This window comes from Hetaerina americana, unplaced genomic scaffold, assembly GCF_022747635.1.
Source record: "Hetaerina americana unplaced genomic scaffold, ioHetAmer1.1.p SCAF_1, whole genome shotgun sequence".
Classification (NCBI taxonomy): domain Eukaryota; kingdom Metazoa; phylum Arthropoda; class Insecta; order Odonata; family Calopterygidae; genus Hetaerina; species Hetaerina americana.
Window position 1 is genome coordinate 79,279,776 of NW_027286069.1, and position 10,241 is coordinate 79,290,016.

General features: G+C 35.6%; 1 long non-coding RNA gene across 1 annotated transcript; it reads left to right on the forward strand.

Annotated features, from left to right (window-relative positions):
* The first annotated feature begins 2,064 nt into the window (after nucleotides 1-2,064).
* LOC139686226 (uncharacterized) lies at nucleotides 2,065-4,488 on the forward strand. The gene is made up of 4 exons (XR_011700336.1): nucleotides 2,065-2,281; nucleotides 2,668-2,744; nucleotides 3,558-3,667; nucleotides 4,370-4,488. It is a non-coding gene; the product is annotated as an uncharacterized lncRNA (long non-coding RNA).
* The last annotated feature ends 5,753 nt before the right edge of the window (nucleotides 4,489-10,241 follow it).

Sequence of the window (10,241 nt, forward strand, 5' to 3'; positions counted from 1 at the left end):
CCAGGCCTACACTGCACTGACTTCTCCATATATATTTCCGCAGTCATTAACCTCTGTCACAGACCTTCCTCTCCTCTGCCTTCTTATCACACTCGTCCACAGTCCCTGCTCACAAATATCACATGATACATAACTCTTGTCAGCATTCTGTTACCCTCGAAAATATATTCTAAGACATATATGATAGGCTGTGATGCAAACTGGCCTTGGCAAACTTTCACACTGAGCAAGTTGCTCCACTGAGTGGTTTGGCATGCACCTCCCACAAAAACTACAAATAATAATAATATCTATTGAATGCACGATAAATAAAATAATGCAACCTCTTTAAATGAGGAATGTATTTAACAGAAATAAAATTCATTGCATTTTCCTTTGGAGAATTGCTTTGGAGGATTTACTTTGCTTGAGCTGGAGGACCAATCCTGGTATTGGCACTCATAAGACCAGTGATGTGCATTCAAACTTTTGAAACTTCAGCATTTAATCGCCTAAAAGATTACCTAAACTTTCAAAGCATGAATACACAGTTGAGCGGAAAATGAAATCTAATAAATTAATCATCTCCTAAATGTTTTAACATTACAAATTATTTATCCTGTAGCTTTACAAGGACTGATGGGAGATAATTTCAGCCATCTGGAAATTTGAAAAAATAATGTTGCATTTCACTGATTATTACCATGATTACCACCATTGTATTTTATTATTGATTTACGACTATAGCATTGTATTTCACACTGAAAATACTTCAAAAACTACTTTTGAAAGAAAATCTTGTCTCATTCATACTACAGTTATCTTTATTTAACTATTTGAAATGTATGTAAACACAGCTTAAAAAGTTTCTCAATTTTTATGAATGATATTAAGGGGCCAGTGAGGATTTTTAGCAGGTTTTGTTCTAATATATTTGGAGATAGGATTCATTTAAGTCTATAGGTTCCACAAAAAAATTAATTGGCTCCAATCCTATTACCCAGGCTATACCACTATAATGTAATACGCGGAATTCAAATTTCCAAAGGGGGGGAGTCCTTGCGTAGGTACTCCATACCACCTGCGATTTACTGCATAGAGAAGATAACGGTAACAATTTTGGCTGGATTTATTTATAGCTTTATCAGAATTTGAATCTATCCAGTCAATAAAGCAATGCTTAGCTCTCTTATCCAATGTTATATCAAACTGTGATTTGTAATGGCATATCACCATTTTAAAGCCGCGGGCACCTATGATTCTGTCCGCATTTTTTTGGTATCAATGTCACTGCTGTGAAAATAATTCTTGTCCGTCATCGAAAATATATGATTTTGAAACATTAAAAAAAAATAATTTGACATGCACTTTACATGAAATTATCCTATTATTTTTTCTGAAAAATGCTTCAGGTACGAACATTGATAACGAATTTCCGCTTGAAGAAACTGTATTAATCTTTTTCGTTCAACTATTATAGAAAAAAGGCCACCAGCGTACTCCAAGTTCTTCCCTCTCGGTTCTCTGTTTATCGAGATATCCTCCAAAGTTTGCGAATTTCAAGCATGTTTTCGTGACTCGGTACCTAGTCATTTTCACTAGTTTCACCGGATGGCGGATGCGGAAAACGTCGAGATAGAAATTAGAGACGTCTATTCCCACGCAATTGTCCCTCCCAATAAATAGTTTTACGTTTTCGTGGCTAAGAGTATGGGCACTATCCGGGCAAAAAGATCCATCATTATCAGTCTCTCCTTTGATTTTATAAAAACATTTGTAACTGCGGATCGAATATAGATTTACCGGAAGTTTTCAGCAAAATGTTGACATGGTTAATTTTCTTGAATATTATAAAATTATCAAATACTATACCACGACGCATTTTATAGTTTTAAAATTACTATGTCAGTTAAAGAATACTATGTCATGGAGCAGCTGTAAGGTTTGAAACGCTACACACTACTCATGCTTTCCTAGGAGTCTTCTGGCAGCGCCACTATGCTGCCATGTCATTCGAACTGTTAAAAGCACGCGTTTGGTAGTTGTGTGGCCCTTAATTTGTGTGAACATTCTCAGTCTTAATTAAATTATAAGACAATGGATCAATATTCGCGGATGAATAGGATTACAATAGTAAATCGTAGTACATCCTGGCCAAATATTGCTCTATATTCAAATGGGGATTATTCAGAATTGGCAAAAATATTCCCAGTTAGCGTTTTTGCCTTGTCGAGTTTTGTACTCTACTTATCGGAACTTTTCCCCGCATCCTACCGTCTGCAAACTGATTTATTTGCCTATGGTGAGTTGGTAGGAAGGTGAACGAGCAAACAAAAATTTGTGTAATATGTGATGCATGCAAACTGTCTCCTGTCTACCTGCGATTGTGACGGTGTTTCCATTGTCACATATTGAATGGTAACTAAGCTTGCGTAATTGGACACTACGAGATTACAGGGTGAGCCAGAAGGGAACAATTCTTCGAGTATGCTGTCTTCTTTAAAATGTTAGAATTTCATGCTTTAGTCGCCATACATTGGTTTCTTATGTGTTTTGATTGTTTCCATACCCCTTGTTTGGATATTGCACGGTACTATGTATAGCCATATATTCCCACTCATAAAAATATTGGCTTACATTTTATTAATGTTGTTTTTTTAGAAAAAGTGTTAAATGAAACTTTTACAGGTGAATGGAATTTCTAACCAAAATATGTATCCCACGTGCCTACGTTGTGAGAATTATTTAACATCATGTAAAGCAAAGTAAGTTATTAATGTTGGAACTAAAAGATTGAGTATTACATATCGGGAAATAAAAAGTTTGTGACAAATTTATGTTGCCATAAACTTAAATAATGTGGCGTACGTCGTCATGTATTTTTGTTTTGTAATGAGTCACTGACTTTATAACTTTGGTCTAGATATCCAGCTAGGGTGGATTAAGCCTTGCCATGAGTTCGGGTGAATAAAGTCTAGGGTGTTGGGAAGTATGACATTAACAGCTGTTAATTGTTAGTGTTTATATATTGCTACAAAGTCAAAATAAAAACGATAATTAGAATATTACCTACTTATGACAAATCACAACATGCGGTATCATGGGCAAAACTCGGCTTTAGACCAGTTCTTAGGCATATTTTTACTCTATCGTTGATATAGAGATTATGGAAGATTTTAAACTAAGTTCTGCAATCCAACTTTTTTTGTGAAGGCAATTTTTGCCATTTAGCAAAGAGTAGTGAGTTCCAGGGTGTGCTTCTATCAGATTGCTGCACTAATAAAATTTAGTAAACAGAAAAATGTAATCTTTCCATTTATTACAAAATCCTAGATAAAGCTGGACAATTATGTACTCATTGCTTTCATTAGGGTGAAATAATTGGAAATATTGATTTGAATATTCAAATACACATTACTTAAACCTAATGAGATGATGTGGAACAGGAAGAAGAAAACTGCTTCATATTTAGAAATAATTCCTCATTCTTATGTTTACTTTTTCTTGTGCCAATCATTATATTATACACTCAGACAATTCTTCAATTACTCTTGGTTCAATCATTCTTTGAATTTCAGGTGTCGGGATTAACTCCTGTACGGCAAATTCCACTTAGAGTCTAAATATTTCTGGCCATATGGGAATTGATTCATGGGATCAGGTGCTTGATTTATCTTCTAGATAGATGGTGAGCATGATGTTTTACTTCTGATTTCAAATTGTAGGATTTACCTCGAATGTTAATGTAAGTAGAGAATTTGCTAGGGTGGATAAAAAATTCAGCATTCCTTGAAATAAGAAATGTGCTGTGCCACTGGTTTTACGATGCATATGTTAGCTAAATCTTTTTTAATTGGTTGGTTTCTTTAGAATTCCACTTTTATATTTCTATCGAAGTAATGAGTAGATGTGACACAACTTTGTTTTGTTAAAAGATAATATCACAGAAGTAGTTATGCCGTATCATTCTCATTCTAAAAAAATTTGTGCATGTTGTTAGATCATGAAAACCTTGCAATTAGGTTTATAACTCTGGCTTGCCCTAGTATTTTTTCTAAATCTTCATTCTCTTTATTTTCTTTCTTGTATTGGGAGCGCAGAAAGATAAACCATCACTGAGAGAGAGGTTTACCCTCTCCTACCCATCCTCTTGTCTCTAGTTGCCAATTCTTCTACCAGTTGTTATAAGAATACAAAAGTGATTGCATGACTTTTAATGCTTGGGGTTTAATATAGTACTGCTTTATTTATTGTAGTGACTATGCTCTATAAAGCTCTTTGTAGAGTTTGAGGATGTTATTGATATCAGGTTTTAAAATAGTTCACAGCACTAATTGAAAATGCATGTCTGCTTGATGGAATTTAATGTGTGCTTCATTTCCCCATGCAGCATGCTTGCCCCCTTCATGAATGTGTAAATTTGCATATGGAATGGCAGGGCTTATGCAATGCAAATAGAGCAACTAGCAGCAGTGTCACGTGGGAAAAACATGGATTCTAGCACTGTCCCTTTTGACCTTCTCTCATTCCCTCTGTTCAAATTGCAATTGTTTTTATGTAAAATAAATGTTACTCTATAGGCCATAGAGGTATTTCCAATTAGTTTTGCTGTGTGATTTGTCTCACTCCAGGAATCGCACCAGGAGAATTACATACACTTGTAACTGAAATATACACACACAATAATTTCTCATGTACTATCAATTTGGTAATTTATGGGAGATTAACCTTCCAGGGACCAATGCACGTACAAAGCACATAATCAAATATGACCTGTAATTGTTTATGGAAGAATGAACTTCTTGCCTAGGAAAATTATGGATTTTGAGACACTCACCTGATAATGCATTCCTCCTAGGGTTGGTGGGGAACATCACTGAGGAAAGAAAATAAAGGCCACATTCCCACTATTGACTTTTAATTCTGTGCCAAGGACCAACTTGCTCCTCACATGCATCCCAAGAGATATACTTGTTTATTTAAAGTGAACTATGGAGAATATTATTCCCGATGCCAGGGATGGACTTTGAGGTTTAGATTTGCCCAAAATCCCTCCCAATAATGGATACACAAAATCCATTTATCCTTGATACTGAAATTAGAAACGAAATAACCCGCAGAAGTCTCGTGCCAAAATATAGGAGTCTTTAAAATACACGTATGTTATCATCGCTTATTAGCCCTTCCTAAGATACTCAAGGAAACTCTGTAGTACGACCAAAGTTGGTTTCACAGCACTGGGAGACATGCACAATACTATATAGAGAACCTGGGAAAGGGGGGAAATGGGAGTTTTGAACTGAATAATTTAATCAGCAGTAGAGAGGGAGTAAGCTATGTGATTTTTTGGGTACTAGATCTTCCTTGGCAACCATAACCGGCACAGGGAAAGGAACTGGCCCCCCTACCCTGATGTGTGAATTTCACATGCTGTCGGGCTTAGTCCTGGGTGAACTCTACCATCACCTACCAAACGCACCTTCGGGTTAATTACTGTGTTTATGGTTTTAGATAGGGAGTGAAGATTAATAGTGCATCGTTATACAGTATGCATCAGAATGGACCTGTATACACCAGTTTGGATGTCTTTCTTATGGCGGGATCCTTGACATGAGGCTAAACTTGGCAAATGTCATGGTAAGACCCTAGGTATGAAGTTAATGTAATTATGTATGTTTAGTATTCAAATTTTGTAGGTCTTTGGAGTTTTTGTTCCATCTTTTCAAGAGCACTTTTCAATTAATATATCATTTATTCTTATCCAATTTTGCACTAATAGGCCTTGGCTGAAGGAGTAGGCCAATTCATTAGATTTGTAGAGGTATTTAATACCATTACACTCAATAATAATAATATTTTTATTTTCCACTGACCATACACATCATGTAGGTGTAGGAGTCGTCAAACACAAAAAGTCAAATATAAGTACATTTCTACACTCAGAACATCCTAATTAAAAAAGAGCATATGAATCAAAGTATCTAATTAGAACAGAATTCTTTACAACTGCATATCAGTAAGAATTTCATTAGTTGAGTGATAAGACTTCATTAGGGAAAAGTTCTTGAGTTTAAATTTGAAACTACTTAATTTATCACTTGTTTTCAATGAGTGTGTTAATGTGTTAATAATTCTTACTCCCGTTTCTATTGTGCTTTTATATGAAATTGCCATGGTTTTTAGTTGAATGTGAATGAATATCACTATTTGCATGAAAGAGATGAATATTTAAATGCATACAGGTAATCCCCAGAACACTATTCCATATGATACCCAGGAGTAAAAATTTGAATAAAACAGTACAAGTTTCAATACTTCTAAAGACATTCAAATGTTGCAATAAGTTCAAATAATACTCGCCGTTGATAGTTTTTCCTTTTTAAAGATCATAAATAAAAATTTTCCCATGCGCATCCCAAACAACTGACACCGTGACCTTGCTTGCAGATAAAACGGTCTTCGCCTTCTTTGGAGCTGGTTCTCCCTTCTGAATCCATTGTTTTGATTGTTCTTTTGTCTCTCTCAGGTGTGAAGTGATGGGCCCATTTCATCTATGGATATGAAACGATGCAAAAATTCTGCTTTGTTTCAGTGAAACTTTGCTAAACACTCAATTGAAACATCTTCACAACACTGGTTTTGCTCGAGTGTGAGCAAACGTGGCACTCATCTTGCGCAAAGTATCATGTCCAAATTTTCAGTTATTATGCGATACACCACACTTTTTGAAATGCCTACTATATCTACTAGCTCGTGCACTTTCAGTCAATGATAATCCAGTATCACTTTGTGGCCATCCGTCACCGTTTCTGGGGTCGTCACCTCATTTGGTCGACCAATGCGATACTCGTCTTGACAGCTCATTCCACCTCGTGTAAACTCGGCTACCCAATATTTTGCTGTTGTAAACAAGGAGCAGACTCACCCAGAGTAGAATCCAGTTCGACTTTAATATTGGTTGGGCTGAGGCCTTTCAAATAAAAGTATTGTATCACATAACGATGACCAATTTTCTCCATTTTCACAAATTCGCTGAAAACATTCACTATTGATACCTGTCAAACAAATAATAAACAACATAGCATCTTCAAACTTGAAACCTATGCTTTATAGATTGCGTACTTTCTAATACAGTAATATATTGCCTACAATTACCGCCATCTCTAGATCAGGCTGGGTACTTATGGGACCACCATAATACAACACGGGTTGTTGACATGATTATTCCATGCACCATTTTTTTGAACATGTAGATCTAAAAGCTTAGTATTGGATGCACAATGAATCCTTTCATTGTTAAAATTTAAATTAATATCCTCTTGCTATACTGCTCAATTAAATGCAAAGACCTGTGTCTTTTTACAATTTAATTTAAGTTTGTTGTCATAGCACCAGTTCCAGACACTGTCTAAAACCTTTTGGGTTTTAGACAGAACCAGACAAACCAGAAGTTTTGGACTACTTTTATCAGAAATTATGAAGTTGGAGTAATCAGCAAATATTATTGCTTTGGTCATTTTTTTATGAATGATAAGTTATTGATAAATAACAAAAATAAAATAGGTTCCAATATTGAGCCCTTCAGAAGTCCCGTGCTAATAGAATAGGAAACTGATGTATATTTTTATAGATTTCAATGTTATTTCCCCTATTTGTGATCTTCCAAATAAATAAGATTTTAGCCATTTCAAGGAATTGCTTCTGACACCCACGCTATCAGCTTTACTCAAAAGGAGGGAATGGCCAAAAGGTCTAAGCCATTATTAAAATTCAGGAACAAAGCTAGAACTAAATTCTGGTTATTCAAAGAACTGGTTATGGAACTGAAAGCATTAATGAGTGCCAACTCTGCCGATCTGCCGTTTTGCTAACCCCATTGCGAATCAGAAATAACATTGACTTTATCTAGGAAACCTATTAATCAAGAATAAAAAATTAACTGAAATAGTTTTGCAAACCGAGATAAAAGAGATATTGGTCAATAGATATCTATATAAGTTTTTTCACTTTTATTTTTGAACTGGTATAACCTTGCTAATTTTCAATTGGTCAGGAAAAATTCCACATCTCAAAGATTCATTTATTAAATAAATTATAGGTTCAATTATATAATCCTAGCATTCCAGCAATAATTTTCCAGTTATTCCATTCACCCCTGGAGAGGGTTTTTTAGAATTCTTCTGAAGGCAGGCTAACACTTCTCTATGATCACAGGGATATAAATACAATGTTTCTGGGATGCAATTTTGAGGAATCATGGGCTGTTTTTGGCTTTGAGTATTTCTTTGGATGTTTGTAAAACTTAAAAAAGATTCATAAATTCTATTAGCAATCAGTTTGGCATCAGTGGTAATTTTATCAGAACAATTATGAATGTCAGGAATCGAGCTATCTACCCTTTTACTAGTTTCCTTGTTTATTATGTTCCATGCTTCTTTAGTCTTATTATTGGCTAAGAGTAGCTTATACTCGTTGTACGATAAATTTTTTTGCCAGAAGAGGAGACTATAATCTCTCTTCATTTTGAGATAATCTGATCACACATCAGGGGTATTAGCAATTTACATAATCAAGCTTTTTTAATGCAACAATTTCAGAGCGTAAAAATCATTCGCCTTGACTGGGACTCGAACCCAGATCCCTCAATATCCGGTCGAGTGCTTTAGCCACTTAAGCTACCGAGGCGTCCTCTTAAACTCTGAAATTTTGGGGCTTTTAAAGGAACTAGATGTTATGACGAAATACCGTACATACAATGTCACATGCATTCGTAGTCGTGCGCGAGGCGCCACTGTCCACGAGGTTAAAAGCCAACTTTAAACACGTATGGTGTTTTCCCTTTGACAAATTCCAAAGAAACTGCGGGAGATGCAGCATCTCCCGCAGTTTCTTTGGAATTTATCAAGCTTTTTCTTTGATTATTCTTGAGAGTGCAATGATGTCATCAGATGTCAATGCCTTCTCCAATAATTCTTACAATTGTCTTTCACTCAGATAGTTGGGATAGCACATGCGAATAAATAACACAATTTCAAGAAAAATAATTGAAGCTAGATTCAAAAGAGTTGGCTGAGTAGACTTCTACCCGAGTCTCTTTTTTCAGTGTGTTAATAAAGTTGTCAATATTGCTTCCAGTACACCTTTTTGGAAAGAAACCTGTCCAAGGCTATTGTAGTTGCGAGAATGTAATCAGACTGTCCTGGATTGGACGCAGATGAAACACATTTTGAAGGATCGTGATTTGTAATTACATTGTCAAGTAGTGTCATAGATGTGCTTGTCACACGAGTAGGCTCTAAAATTAGTGCTTTCAGGCCATAAGAGGCAAAATCATCACACAGCTCTGATTTTTGGATAGTTTCCAAAAGAAAACCATAATTAAAGTCATCAGAATAATAGTTCTGTCTGGAAGATACAATTATTTTAATGCTTGATCCAGCTTTTCCGTGAACAGTTTGAAATCACTTGAGAGGGAGCGATACACCCCAAGTAAAACAATTTCACAATTTTCACATTTCCAGCTACAAGCTGTACATTCAAAGCATAATTCCTCAATAAAGAGTAAAACCATCTATCGAAGCACCTGCTTCCCTAATAAGTGCATACCCTCTTGATGACCATTTTTTTAATGGATTATCAACAGTCACTGAATACAGGTTTCATTACATTTTGAGACTTTAATAGAAGGCGATCCTTTGAATTGAGAGAAGCCCACACTTTGGTTTCGTTGTTAGGTGGGGGGAGTTAGATGTGTGAAAGTAGTGGGGTTCCAACAAATAAAGCCACACCCATGTAGCAGTAATTAATATGCTATTTTTTGTGATTGATCACAAATGGCAGTATGCCATATATGCAAAAGATAATATTCTAATGATTTTTTCAGTTAAAGTGCTTAGTCTTATAATTTTCCACATTCATTCCTGCAGTTTCAAGGAAAATCAGGTATTTGCACAGTATTACATAAATTTGAGTTAATGCTTAGTTGTTGATTAATTTACATTTGAAGATAATTCTTGGGGTGAATTCAAAACTTTTAATTACTCCTGGTATGGCCACCCATGCCAATTAGGTTGAATGGTAGGAGCCAGGCATAAGATAATCCGAGTAGCATATGTTCATAATTAGGTAGCTACAAAGGCATCCAACCCCAGTGGTGAGGCAGTATTGCACCATTTAGGTGACAGTATCGCAATAGAAACTCTATTGAGGAAGGCAGCAAGGAACTTATTAATCCCATGAATTTTGATGGACATAGGTATCGA